General features: G+C 46.2%; 1 pseudogene; it reads right to left on the bottom strand.

Annotated features, from left to right (window-relative positions):
• Window positions 1–373: 373 nt before the first annotated feature.
• On the bottom strand, window positions 374–7,085 carry LOC120962629 (uncharacterized; annotated as a pseudogene).
• Window positions 7,086–15,172: the final 8,087 nt, after the last annotated feature.

A 15,172-nucleotide genomic window follows, 5' to 3' on the forward strand; every position in this document is an offset into this window, starting at 1 on the left:
CCTTTGCTCGGGGTGTAGGCTCCCGGTTCCAAAAGATTTACGTTCTTGCACCTCGTGTGGAAATCCTTGCCTGTGTGACAATTATTGGTGCAAGGATTGTGCGATTACGGCGGCGATAAACAAAGATGGGATATGCATAAGGTGCCGTCGCAACCCATCTATCTATCTCGAGGAGGAAAAGAAAGCGCATAATGTGCCGGATAGTCAAGTTTAGATTCACCGGATGATGAAAAAAAAGTGAGTTGTAATGGTTATATATGTTTCAAGTTTATAACATTACATGATCTTATGTAAGAAAATGAGTATGAATATGGTTTTATATGATCTTATATGAAGAGCTGTTTTATATGATCTTGTCATGTAATGTTATATGAAAATGGTTCCATGATAAACCCTACGGTGTAAATTTTCAGTTCAAAACAGTCCACAAATTTTTTGATAAGATTAATGAAACTAATACTCGAATAGTAGCACCATCACATGAGGCAGTACAAATCATGTTGAGTTCAAGAACTCAATTGCTTGCTCAACATATTCTAGATGAATCGTCAAACGAACCGGGAGAAGTCCTTGTCTCTCTAATGCTTTTTTCTTCAAGTGAGGAACTGCGTAGTGGATAGACCCTTTGTGCTTGATGATCTCTCTCATGCACGCTTGATGACTCAACTAGATCCTGTTGAGCTTTTGATGGGGGTACTCAGCTAGGGATTGATTAACCTATGACACATAACAGCAAGAAAACTCAAATCATTACATAAGCAAATAGCTATGTATCACAAATAACATATAAATACTCAAATGGAACATTGCAAGACCTTTTGGACAATCTCGGCTAGGGTCTTGGGCATCTTTCTATGGAACATGGCTTGAATTGAGGCAAACCAACCAAGATCTAATATGTTTGTGTCGGGAGAATTAGGTGGTTGGTATATCATCCTAATATCCCAACCACCCCTAGCAGCTTCCTGCAAAAAAAGTGGATCATCTGGTTTTATATGAGTCCTAGCATTGTCTTGCTGTACGTAGATGGTGTTCCATCTATCGCTCTCAGGCCACTTTTCCTTTATAGCCGGCAGTACGTATTTCACTAAGTATTCCCGACTTTTCTCCCTATCCACTGTATGGCAAGGCTTGAGCTCCCATGTCCCTCTCAACCTTATGGATATAGAAACAAAGTAAATAATGTGCACATAAAAGTTTAGCACAAAGTAGGAGTAGTAACAAAAACAAGTGCGGACCTGTTTTGACTCTTCTTTTGAGCTTGCACCATTTCTGTGTAAGCCCAAACCCCAATCTTGCCATCAAAAACACAATTGCCTTGAGCATCATACCTCGGTCTAGCCATTGCGGACAAGAACATAATTTTTTGAATGTGGTTTTTATGTTTACATTCCCGGTGTGGTGCATTCTCTCTATGGCTCAAATACATGTTCTGGGTCTTCCGTGTGCGATAAAACCATTTCTCATCTATATGAACCACATCCATATCAGCCCTAAATGTGGGTTTGATACCGCCTAGGGACGTTAGGCTACATGGCTCAAGATGCTTTAGAGCATACTCCACATGAGCCCTTTCATTTGCAGCAGTCAAGGCAGGCTTCAATTCACTCGTTATTCGTCTAATTTCCTTCATCTTCAACCTACAAGAAAATATAACAACCAATATATCAATGACATAGACATTTGACATGTAAAAAATTGACATATATGAATGTATAACACTCACTTCCGCCAAACAATGGAAGTTGACATGTTCATATGTCCAGCAACTTGTTCTAATGTTGTTCTCTCTCCAGGTGGGATGGCCTCCAATGCATCTAAGTCAAAATTAATCTTCTTCCTTCCTGATTTGAGCTTCCGATTGTTTTTTACCCCAGTAATGCCGCCACCTTTTTTAGCCTCCTGCCATACCCTTTGCACTATCCTCCTAGGACATTTACAAGCTAGTGCAACAGCTTTAGAAACTCCATGCTTCAACCTATTACCCGTACCATTACGGGCAATGATCTTAGTATATATGTGACGCCTATCATCGATACGGTACTGTCTTCTTGTCTCCTTGTTCGACAAAACATCTAGATGCATTGGAAAAATAATTAGACAAACAAAAAATATGGAAGGTTAGTGAAAGACAGAAATGTGCTAAATGAGCTTACTCAAATCGATAGGTTGTCTTTGGGTTTGAACAGCCTCTTGACTAGGAGGGTATTCGTCGGCATGGGAAAAATTTGGGTTGTATCCAGGCCCTCGGTAGCCAATGGTACCCTCATTTCCACCAATACCTTGTGAAAATGAAGCATAGTAACCATGTGATTTTAGAAACAAATGTGCATGAAAATGACTGTTTATGTTTACATTATGAACTAAATTATCTCTATAGAAATTATGTCTACACTATCTCTATGATCTGTCTATACAAGAACAAGGACAAAAGCCAGTACTTCTATGATTTTGTTTATGTTTACTCCATGGTTTAATCTGTTTATGTGATTTTAGAAACAATTTTCTCTATTGATCTGGACATGAGTACTCCATCATGACCGAAACATGAGTACTCCATCAACAGAAACATGAGTACTCCATGGTTTAATCTGTTTATGTGATTTTAGAAACAATTATCTCTATTGATCTGGACATGAGTACTCCATCATGACCGAAACATGAGTACTCCATCAACAGAAACATGCAATTCTCATGGAGTAACAGAAACATGAGTACTCCATCAACATCAACCGAAACAACTAGGGTTTAATCTTGATTCAAAGTGACAGACAAAAATTGCATGATCTATGAGACTATAGGGTTTCTAGGGTTTACCTTCTTTGCTTCCACCATGGGAGGATCCTTCACTCCGATTGGCACCGGCGCCGGTTCTGAACGTGAAGTCCTGGGACTCGCTGCCGCCGCCGCCAAACGATATCCCGCTGCCACCGCCACCGCCACCGCCAAACGAGATCACGCCGCCACCGCCACCGCCAAACGAGATCCCGCCGCTGCCATTGATGAGGTGAAACCCCACGAACCCTCCGCTGCCTGTACCGGCCTCGCCGACGGAGGCACTCTAGTTCGAGGAACCGGCCTCGTTAGGTGCCGGAGCGCGAGATGGGCGTGTGAGGCCGACGCGCCGTCGAGGCAAAGTTGTAGGAGGAGGAAGACGCTCGAAACCTGCCGTGCCGATGGAGAACGAAGGAGCACCAGAGCGTCCGGTGAGACCAAGAGGAGGAAGACCTCCGGGCGGCGGCGATCTCGGCTGGAAAGCAACCCTAGAAAGCCCACGGAGGCCAAGAGGAGGAGGCCGGCAATCTGCACATTGCTGCGGCGGCGCCATTGGAGAGAGGAGGGAGGAGAGAAGATGCCGTCTGTACGTGTCCCTCCATCGCCGCAGCTAATTATAGAGCGGATCGGCGGGAGCTTTGAACTCCGAAATTTTCGTTTTGTATTTGGTAGCAGATCGGCGGGAGATGGAAACCGAGCGGGGGAGAAAGGAATGGCGCGGGAGGAGGAAGGAATGGCGCGGGAGGAGGAAGAAACCCGCTAAAATTTCGCTCAGAAACGGCTCCACCAATGCATGCACTCTGTTTCAGTTTTTATTGGACGGGGAGGTTACCAAGCGTCATTTTAGCGATTCATTAGGCGCCTTGCCATCAATTTCGCAGCACAATCGACTCCTTAATCCCTGCCTATCAGAAGGCACCTTGGTCCCAGAGCGACGCCATCGGCGCCCTATATACTGTGATGGAGGGAGTAGCATGGAACAATAAAAAATTATAGATACGTTGGAGACGTATCAGTAGCCGACGATTGCGTGTCGAGGCACGTCCTCGCGATCCCTAGATCGATTTGATATGTCCTGCTCTACTGTCCAGGTCCTGCCGAGGGTCGTATGTATGACCCAGAGCTGTTTTATCTCTGTTTTTCGTTGGGGTGAGGCGGGCTGCTGTTCGGCTTGAGCTGCCGCTTTATCCCGACCGCGTTGTGGTCGGTCAGCCGCATTGTCCCGACCGCGTGGTGCAGGTTCAGTCGCCTCCTCACCGAACTAAGGTAGCAATCTGCGCTTCGGGTAACCCTTGGTTTGGCGGTTGAGGTCGTATTCTTCGGCTGCTAGGATATCTGTCCATCTATCGTTGAGCAGGTCTTGGTCAGCTTGAAGCTGCTGCTGTTTCTTTTCCCGGCTCCTTGCAGTGGCTATTAGCCGACGTTTAAAGCGCTCCTGCTCGAGAGGTTCCTCAGGCACGATGAAATCCTCGTCCTCGGAGAGCGGAAGATAATTACTGTTCTCCGAGTCTTCGTGTATGGCCTGTTCATCAGGGCTAACGTGCCCGTATTCCCGTTCCTCCTGTTCGGAGGTTTGCCGCCAACAGGGTCTTCATTGTCTTCGGCATCGTCCGGAGTATTGTTTTCTCCGGTGCCGGTATTGCTGTCTTTTGCACGACGTGACTTAGAGCGGCGCCGCTGACGCCGACGTCTGGGCTGTGTCTTAGGGGGTTTATCCTCGACTAGATCTTCTTTGTCGTCGTCGTTAGGTTTTTTAGGTGTATCCACCATGTACACGTCGTACGAAGAAGTGGCCGTCCAACGTCCGGTAAACGGCGGGTTTTGGCCATGCTCCTCATCTGCATCATCGTCCATACAATTGATGTCTTCAGAGCCGTAATCGAGCATGTCGGTTAAGTCCTCGACAGTGGCTATGTAGTGGGTGGCGGGTGGGAAGCGAAATTCCCCGTCATTAGCCTTCAGCTCGAACCGGATATAGTTCGGCTGTGAGCCCCCCGCTAAGGATAGATTTTTTAATGAGTTCAGCGCATCGCCCAAAGGCGAGTGCCAGAAGACGTCCGCGGCGCTGAATTCGGCGATCGATGGACGATCCAGCTCGACATACGCGGACGCACATAGTTTGAAACTTATCGCCGGAAACGAGTCCGAGGTTCCGGTGACACAGACATCACTCGAGGTTAGGTCTGTGTGCGGCTCCGATGCCGCGGAATCTGCGGCTTCCGTGGCGTGGTTGAGCTACCCGTCCTTGGATGGCGCGGTCTGCTCCGGTCTAAGGCCGGAGTAGTTATAGATGCAATTTCCTGAGCATGGTCCGATGACGGATTTAAGTCATGTACATCGTAGGAACAGGGAGCGGCTGCCGTGGTCTCAAAGCCGTCAAAGATCAAGTCTCCACGGATATCCGCGACGTAGTTCAAGCTCCCAAATCTGACCTGATGGCTAGGGGCGTAGCTGTCGACCTACTCCAGATGGCCAAGCGAGTTGGCCCGCAGTGCGAAGCCGCCGAACACGAAGATCTGTCCGGGGAGGAAGGTTTCCCCTTGGACAACATCGTCGTTGACGATTGAAGGAGCCATCAAACCTTTTGGGGATGGCACAGTGGAACTCTCAATGAAAGCACCAATGTCGATGTCAAAACCGGCGGATCTCGGGTAGGAGGTCCCGAACTGTGCGTCTAAGGTCGATGGTAACAGGAGACGGGGGACATAATGTTTACCCAGGTTCGGGCCCTCTCTATGAAGGTAATACCCTACTTCCTGCTTGATTGATCTTGATGAATATGAGTATTACAAGAGTTGATCTACCATGAGATCGTAATGGCTAAAACCCTAGAAGTCTAGCCTGTATGACTATAATTGTCTATATCCTCTACGGGCTAAGCCCTCCGGTTTATATAGACACCGGAGGGGACTAGGGTTGTACAAAGTCGGTTACAGAGAAGGGAATCTTCATATTTTATCGCCAAGCTTGCCTTCCACGCCAAGGAGAGTCCCATCCGGACACGGGTGAGAGTCTTCGGTCTTCGTATCTTCACAGCCCATCAGTCTGGCCCATGGCTAACAGGCCGGATGCCCGAGGACACCTATTGTAGGACTCCCTCAGCCGCGCCTCCGTGGCTGCCACTTCCTGGCGAGCGGCGGCTTGAGTGTGAACGACATCATAGATGGCACACTGCTCCGCGACGAAGTTGGGGTTTGCCGCGGCCATGGCCTCCTCGCTCGCGAGCTCGCCATAAATCTGGCCCTCCGCCAGCACTACAAAAAAACACTTCGGCGCGATTCGAGCAACCGTAACTGGGTCGCCTGGTTACAGGTGGTGCCGCTTCGGTAAAGTTGTCAGCCTATAGGTAATATTCACACCTATACGGTGGCCTTCGAGGCTAAGTTATCCCGCGTCTTCGCATGCTATCGAGTTTGGAGAAGCCCTGTTCGGGGGCGGATTCCTTTGAGAAAGGGCCCAGTAAAAGCTCACGATGCGTGGAACGATCCCAAATCTTTGAGGGAGGAACTCGTCTATCAAGTCGAAGACTCCAAAGCCAAAGTCATTTTGCCGAAGAAGAGCGTCGTCCTCGGCGTAGAAGACCAGTTCGCCGGCTACTGACGGGGTCCTGGACTAGGGGTACCAACCTAGTTGGCCCACAGTCCTTAGGCCGAGATCATGGGCCATCATTCTCGCAAGGAAGGACTCTGAAAGCCTCGCCCTCTACATGATCAAGACAGCCTCTGCCGAAGACTTGATGTGTACTCCAAGGACATCTTCGGCCGCCGCCATGTGCATCCTTAGAGCAACAACCGACCATGTAATTCTAGGTACCCCCGGTGTGTATATATATAAGCCAAAGGGTTTAGTCTGTAGGGGCGATTCGATCATAATCACGTCCACCTAGCCTTAGGGTTAGAACACAACTTAGATCTCGAGGTAGATCAAGCTTGTACTCGATAGACAACCGTCAATACAATCAAAGCATGACGTAGGGTATTACCTCTTTGAGAGGGCCCGAACCTGGGTAAACACCGTCTCCTTCGTCCTTTGTTACCTATTGATCCGAGATCCACAACTCGGGACCCCCTACCCCGAGGTTTGCCGGTTTTACCATTGACAGAGGTGTAGTCGGACATGCGGAGGAAGGCACGGGGTTGCTCCCTCGCATGCCGTGCTGCCTTCGCCTTAGCGCTCTCCTTCTCCCTCGCGAGGCGCTCGGAAGCTTCGAGCATGAGCCGGAGGCGCCGAGCGTCGAACTCCGTCGTGGTTAGCGAGCGCCTCATGACCTCGCGGAGGAGCGCCTCCTCCGGGTCGAGGGGACGAAGCATGCGTGTTGGCGGGAAGAGTTGTGCTCCGTCGGAGCTGCGGCCCGCTATCGCTCGCCCCGGGCCGTCTTCACCTCCGACTCCGACATGCGCATCCGCACGGGAGCCACGGGCACGAGCACCCAGTGCTGCCCTGGCGGTGATGGCGCCGGAGGGGAAGGGGAGACCACCGACCTGCTCTGAATCTGGAGCGGCGCGGAGCAGGACGGGCGACCACAGCCCGCATTGCACCGATGGGATCCGGAGGAGTTGGCGGCAGACGCGACAGAGCTCGAACTCCAGTTAGTGTCCAGCCACAAGCGCTGGATGGCGATGCGGAGCGTGAGCGCCTCGTCGCCTGGAGCATCGCTGCCGGAGTCGACGTCCTCCTCCTTCACAAGGCCGTCCCAGGCCATGACGGAGGAGGTGGAGAGATTGGGAGAGACGCGGAGAAGAAGGAAGGGGAGCGGGGAGGGCGAGAGGACTGATAGTGACTAGGTTTTTTTCTAGCGGGTGGGGTTTTTGTGGGGGCGGTGGTAGGGGCGGGGTGGGCCAGAGCGGGCCGGTCTGATGTGAGCGGTTCCCGGGCGCGTTCGGGCTTCCCTATATCCGTCCCAGATATGGGCCAGGCGTGTCCGGGTTTGTCAGTTCGGACATTTGGGCAGCAGAGTTGTCCTGCTGTTTATGAACTGCATCAGAAGGAACATCGTACCTAGGTGCTGTCAAACTGTTGAATTAGAGCTGAGGAAAAGGAGTGCCTGCCGCCCTGCCCTACAAGCGTACTCTGACAGACGAAAGCACTCTCTGCTCGTACTGGTCGGACGAGAAAACCATCGTACGCAAAGCAGTTTCGTTGCATTGCTGCCATTAAGCAGTAGTCGTCGTCCTTTGCGGCACTGTACGCGATTCGACGCCACCACTGTTTTTCAGGTAGCGTAGTACTACTACTACCATAGTACCCCTACGTGACGCTGTGACAGGAGCCGCCGATCGGACGTCCTCCGAATCCCAACGAAATCCATCCGCCGGGCCGGCAAGTACGATTAACTAACAGCGATATGATATTATCCCCTGGCTGAGGCGGGGGCGCGCCCGGCTCGGCAGGGCTACCCTACGGCGGAACGGAATGGCCGCGCGCGCAGCCGCCGAGGCGGTGATTGGTCTTGGTCTGGCACCGCGCGCACGGGCTCCGGCACGGTGGTTAGGAGGTGTCTGGGTCACACCATATGAAACCCATCCGCTCGTGGAGTTCCGCGACAGCGACGCCGCAGCCACACCCGTCTGTCGTGTCGAGGGAGTGTCCCGTCGGTGCCACGCGCGTCCATCCGCTCGCGACCGCAAGGCAACCGCGCGTTTTCTCTCCCGGACGCTCGCCGGCCAACTTTTCTATTGGAATGTGCAGCTCCATCTATCCATTACTGCTGCTCTCCCAAGGAGCTGGAGGCAAACGCTTGTGATCAACAAATTTTCGACGTGCACATACGAACTTGTTCTAATGAACTGTTGCGAACTACGTACATGATGTGACGATGACGACGGTAGGCGTGGTACAACTGTTCCAATCGATGGCTGTCAGATCACTCATTCCCGCGCGGAAGCCGCGCGTATGCATCGCACACACGCGTCCACCTCGCGCGCGCCGCCGTACCGGAGGCCAGAGCATCTCTCTAGCTGATTGCAAAGCAGTCAGCCATGCCAATCATATGGAGCAGTACTATACTATCTTAGAAGTTAGAACGATGCTTTCCTGTCGACAATTGTGGCCTTGCTAATCATCATCCATTCCATGGAGTCATGGACGGAATCCTGCAACGAATTTGTGACTGCAGATTGGTGTCGGGCAATCGCCATCTTTTCTGTGGTCTGAGTTCTGACCTGCTTTCAAAAATAGAGAATCTCAAATGCAGAACGCTGCTGCAGTTTCATCCTCGCAAGGCTTTAGCGTTGACCACTATCCCCCCTGCGTGCGTGGTTTCAGCAATCTTATACCTGGCTGTTAGACTGACCGACACCGCCTTCCTCCTATCTGTCATGTTTTCGGCAGCGACACTTTCAGAAAATGCAGAAAAATGCTTCTGGCCGAAAGCGTGTTCTCCGTAATAGATGAGCAAAGCAGATCACGTACGTACTTGCCGATGGCATTTGTATATCAACAGCTAGATAGGCAGAGAAAGTTTCATGCATCGATACGTTACGTTAAAGAACAGTTGAGAGGTGCAGCACTTCACCCAAACTCTCACTCAAATACGCCACCACCACATCTACAGGGAGATACTGTATATAAATGGCGACACGAGTGGAGTGGTGTGGTCCGGTCACCACATCGAATTAGTTGGTGTGTACGCTTCCAATCCACACGCGCCAAATTTCATAAAGCATCACAAAAGGCGGCAGTAGCTAGACTTTGGAGCAAGAAGCGTTGCACATTGGATTGCATTTGCATGGCATCATCATGGCATGGCATGCAGTGAGTGTTTGTGTGTGTGCGCAAGCTAGCAACTCAAAACTCAAAAGCACCATCAGAAGCTTCTTTTCAAGTCCCGAAAATGGACAGTGCGTACGTAGGGTAGGAGGACCTGAAGCTTTACGGAAAGCGGAGTGCTTCACCAAAGTGAAAGCCCAAAGAGACAATGGAGAGGGACGCGGCGTATACCGACCTCCATCTCCATCTCCATTTGGTAGGGCGACTGTGTTTGCTTGCTAGCTCATGATGCGGTGCTACCTAGCTAGCTAGATTGCTGAGGTACTGCAGGGTTACTTGCAGGTTCCTTCACCAAATGATCAGATGATCATAGAGTTGACACTTTGACAAATTGCACCATATTGTGTTGAGTGTGGACAGTGGACTCTTTCCCTCACTCTAGAAACCTACTACTATATGCACCATATTGTGTTGAGTGTGGACTTTAGAAACCTATTACTATATCGTAGTACTACTAATTAACTTCATCCAAAGATTTCAGGGCAAGATTATCAACCGAGTGGACACGTAGGCATGCAACTAACTTTTCATTAATTTACAGACTCACTGCAACAGTATGATATGCACGCGTATAACTTTATAGTTAGCTACCGTCTGAAGCAAGCCCTGGTCCTTTAGTTTACGGATCAATTTAGCAACTTGCGTGTGGACGGACGTATATAGCTTTGTATTGGAGTATGTGTCGACGACGACGATGACGAGCGGCAGAAAATGGCATAGGAGAAAAATGATTCGGTTGGTGAGAGAGAGAGAGAGAGAGAGACTGTGCTGGTTTGTGTCTTTCGAAATCTTTGGTTTGTAAGGATCGGAACCTTTGTGGATGCTGCCTTGTGGCTTTATTAGTTTAAAGCCGGACGCTTCTAGCATGTTCGTTCCAGAGAGAGAGAGAGAGAGAGAGGCGTTGGTAGGAGCGTAGAAGAGGAGGAGGAGGAGGAAGAAGAAGAAGGATGCCAAATTACCAATCCCCATCGCCTGGTTGGTCCACCTACAGCCATTATCAACCCACATTTCCTTCATGCTCCTTCCCTGTGGATGCGGGCTTCAATGTTACTCAACACACACCCCATGGAAAGAAAAGTTAGGCCTCGATGACACGGCCCAGAGCACTCCGGAGCGAAGAGCAATTGCATATATCCATCCTTTTCTTCCTGTCATCTTGTGATTGTCCTGCCATTCATGATGGTTCGTTTGCTTTGAGTGAAATGCGCCACTGGTCAATTAACTCAAATTGATTGCATGCTCTAGGCCACAAACTCAAGAATTGATCAATTTAGGCCATAAACTCATTAATTGATCAAATAAGGCCAAAACCGATCCAGGTGAACCGGCCAGGTGGTTGCCAGGTCATCGTGCATTTGACAGTTTACACTTGGGTTAATACATCGAAGGTCTTTTTTTTTTGCAAACTTTCATTTTCGTTGCTTCACCAAAAACGGCAAAAAATTATGAGATTTAGGCCACAAACTCGAGAATTGATCAATTTAGGCCATAAACTCGTTAATTGATCAAATAAGGCCAAAACCGATCCCGGAGAACCGGCCAGGTGGTAGCCAGGTCATCATGCATTTGACAGTTTACGCTTGGGTTAATACAACGAAGGTCTTTCTTTGCAAACTTTCATTTTCATTGCTTCTCCAAAAAAGCCAAAAAATTATGAGATTACATGGCCTAGAACACACACTGTCAACATTGAAACAAAGGTTGGCTACCACTAGATGGATAAACAGTTTCTATATCTATTGTGACCGGCTAGAGGTCAGCCGCCTGAAAATAAAATAAATTTTCGGTCAGTTGACTGACCACAAACACGATTCAGTCAAACATGCAGCACATTTGACTCAAATGATGATAGGAGCTAGGTCATGTTTGATCCACAAAAAATTTGTTTGAACAAGGCTTTTCCTAAATTATAACTAGCTGTTTTCTGGTTGATCAACAGTTCAACCGAGGTAGCCAGTGATATTCTTGACACATACCCGGTTGGCCGGCTAGCTAACTGCAAGCACGACCACACACGCTAGCGATGCCCGTGCTAGCGGGTTCCGTCTCGTTGGTCAAAAACATCAAGACGGCCGGGGGAGCTTCTCTGAAAATGCTAAGGCTGCAACGAGATGCTACCGATCATCTTTATATCGAGAAGTGGCTTTCTTTCAACAACACAACTCTCCCTATCATATATAAATAAAGCCCTTTTTGGTAGCAAAATATTTTCTAAATATTCTTATAACACAAAATTTTAATTACCATGGATTTAATTACTGTGAGTTGTTACCTGACAACCCAAAAGAAGAGAAAGGGTCGGTCGCCTGAGCTTCTAATACTTGTGGTGCTGTCACCTTATAGAATAATTGAACAAAAAAAATTCTAAAAAAGAATGAATTAGTGGCATTGGTACTACCCTTCAGAAAAACAAAATATATAAAACTAGTCCGATAATAAAAAAATTTGTATACCATTTACACATAAATTGTAATTTTTTATAATATGCAAGAATAAGCATATAATAGTGTTTTTTTTTGCAAAAAAGTTCTCTAAATAGGAATGTATTAGTGGCAGTATTACCATTAAAGAAGAACGAAAATAAAAAAACTAAAACAAAATTGAAATGATTAAGTTTTATAAGAAAGATGAGTAAGTGACAATGGTACTACCCATTAATAAAAATAAAATGAAATAAACACCAAAACAAAATCAAAATATGATGTTTTCCAAAGAAGAATGAATTAGTGACATTTATATTACCCTTTACAAATGAAAAAATAATCTAAAACAACCAATTTTAAAATATGGACACAATTTAAACAAAAATTGTGCATTTTTATAATATGCAAGAATAAGCATATAATAGTGGAATTTACACAATAAAGAAGTTTCCAAACAAGGGATGAATTAGTGGAATTGGTATTAGCTTAAAAAGAAATAAAATGAAATAAAAAACTAACACAAAATCAAAGAAAAAACGTTTTCTAAGAAAGAGTGGATTAGTGACATTTGTATTACCCTTTAAGAAGAAAGAAATGAAAGAAGAATAAAAAAATGAAGTATGGACTCAAACAAAATCAAAATATGAAGTTTTCTAATAAAGAATGAATTGGTGGCATTTGTATTACCCTTTACGAAGAAAGAAAATTAAAAATAATAAAAAACAAAGAACGTCAAAATTTGCACATAGTTAACACTAAAATTGCACTTTTTTATAATATCCCTGAATAAGCATATAATAATGAGTTTTTTTGCGAAAAAAGAATTTTCCTAAGAAGGAATGAATTAGTGGCATTTATATTACTCTTTAAGACAAAATAAATAAAGCAAAATCTAAAAGAAAATCAAATAATGAAGTTTTCTAAGAAAAAAATAGTGGCTTTGGAATCACCCTTTAAGAAAAAAGAAAATGAAATAAAAACTAAAACAAAATCAAATAATGAATTCTCAAAGGAAGAATTAATTAATTAAGTTGGTGTTACCATTTAAGACAAAAGAAATCTAAAAAAACAAAGACAAAATTTACACACAATATACCCAAAAAATTGCACTTTTTTAAAATATGTTCGAATAAGCATATAGTAATGACATTGGTATTGCTACTAAAGAAGAAAGAAAATGAAACAATAACTAAATAAATCAAAATAATTAAGTTTTATGAGGAACATTGGAGTAGTGGCATTGGTATTTCCTTTTAAGAAGAAAATAAAATTAAATAAAAAATGTAAACATTGCACGCAACTTTGCACTGAAATTGAACTTTTTGTACTAAGCAAAGAATAATCATATAATCATGCAATTTCACACATATTGTATAGTATTGTGTGTGTACATTTATACTCACCCAACATCCAAGAAGACTCACATAAGAAAAATGGAAAACTGTCTAATAAAGAAAAGGAAAAAAGTAAAAAAAGCAGAAAAGCAGAAAATCTGAGAAAGAACAAAGGTAGAGAGGGAAAGACTAGGTCGCGCATCTAATGAATCTCTGCCCATTAGGGAACTGACTGACCCAATTAGAGACCAGTCAATTATTCCCAATACGAAACAAGACACAAAACACACACACACACACAAAAACACAACACTAATCTCGGATGAAAAATCAACGGCCAAGAAATTGATTGACCCAAATTTAAAATTCAGTTGACTCACATATAGCTAAAGTAATTTCTATTAGCATATATACGGTATATGTTCACCTGGCAACGTGATCCATGCTTAGTTTTTCTACTTCCAAAACCCACTCGATTGGGCGAACCCACAAACTTTCCTAAACCCAGGTGGTCAGTACACTTTGCTCCTTATCTTGGGGTGTGGATTCAAGCCCTACCCAAATGCATTACGGGCTTATATATTTTTATCTTTCTAAAAGTGATTTCAAAATAATTAATATCAGAAGAACGAAACGAGCTAACATGGACGATAGCCAGAAGGAAACTGAACGTGCAAAACGATAAGGAAATCGGCAGAGCAGATTGTACATAATGTTAGAAAGGTTAACATCACATATATCAGTCTAATATACAGAGTGGGCTGCATAATAAGACGCAAACTGGGTCATGTTCCAATGGTCTTTGAGTACGCTGCCAACCCAGGATCAAATTGTAGAAAAAATACGAAGTTTTTATATGTTTTTCATATGAACGCCGTTAGCATTGTTTATGAGAAAAACTGGCCAATTTGCAAATAGACCACTATTAATAATATTTAGTTCACTAGCGGTCTAGGGAACGATGATGTGATAGCCATGTGGCCAGTTTTTCCTCTCCGGTATCGGACTTGGCCTTATTTGATCAAATTAACGAGTTTATGACCTAAATTGATCTATTCCCGAGTTTGTGGCCTAAAGTGTGCAATTAGTTTGAGTTAATGGACCAGTGATGTATTTCACTCGTGGTTAGTTGTGCAATAGTACTAATAAATTTTTGACTGCTCATCACGTTTTGCTTGAGTCTACTGCTGCAGGTTCAAACACAGGTTCAAATTTGGATACAAACAGTGGAAACTACAATGAAAATGGACCTCATTTCATGTGCCCTGCCCCAGCTGTGGACGTCAGAGTTCAAGCTGGATCCGCTTCGGGATCCCTCCAGCGGGAGATAGGTCGATCCGCTCCGGGATCCGCCCCTATAGCACCTGGTCCCGCCTTGGCATCTGTGTGTCCAGATCCGGACAACGACGGCGCGGGAACACACACGCATGCAGACGGCCGCGAAAGCGATGCCGCTCCCCCGGGCCAGCTAGATGACGCTGCATGGCAGCTTGGGGCTCGCGGACCGACGCCAGATTCACTTGGCCCCACATCGCTAGGTCCACTCGGTCCCCCGTGACAGCAACAATGGCAGGATCCTCCTCGGGATTGGGGGTAAACAGCACCTAACGCTGACATTGCAGGTGAATCTCCTACGCCACCACCTCATGTGATCCCTCCTGCAACACCTCGCACAAGACTACAAAAGGGAGTTACTACTCGTTTAAATAACAAAAATTTCTCCATATTTGGTTTGTCCTGTACCACTGGTGAACCTAACAATCTAATGGAAGCACTTGGTGGCCATCGAAGATGAGTATATGGCTTTGCGAAAAAAATAAAATGTGGCATCTAGTTCCTCCTCAACAAGGCGGAAACTTGATTGACTGCAAA

This window comes from Aegilops tauschii, chromosome 4 (assembly GCF_002575655.3).
Source record: "Aegilops tauschii subsp. strangulata cultivar AL8/78 chromosome 4, Aet v6.0, whole genome shotgun sequence".
In the NCBI taxonomy this organism is placed as follows: Eukaryota; Viridiplantae; Streptophyta; class Magnoliopsida; order Poales; family Poaceae; genus Aegilops; species Aegilops tauschii.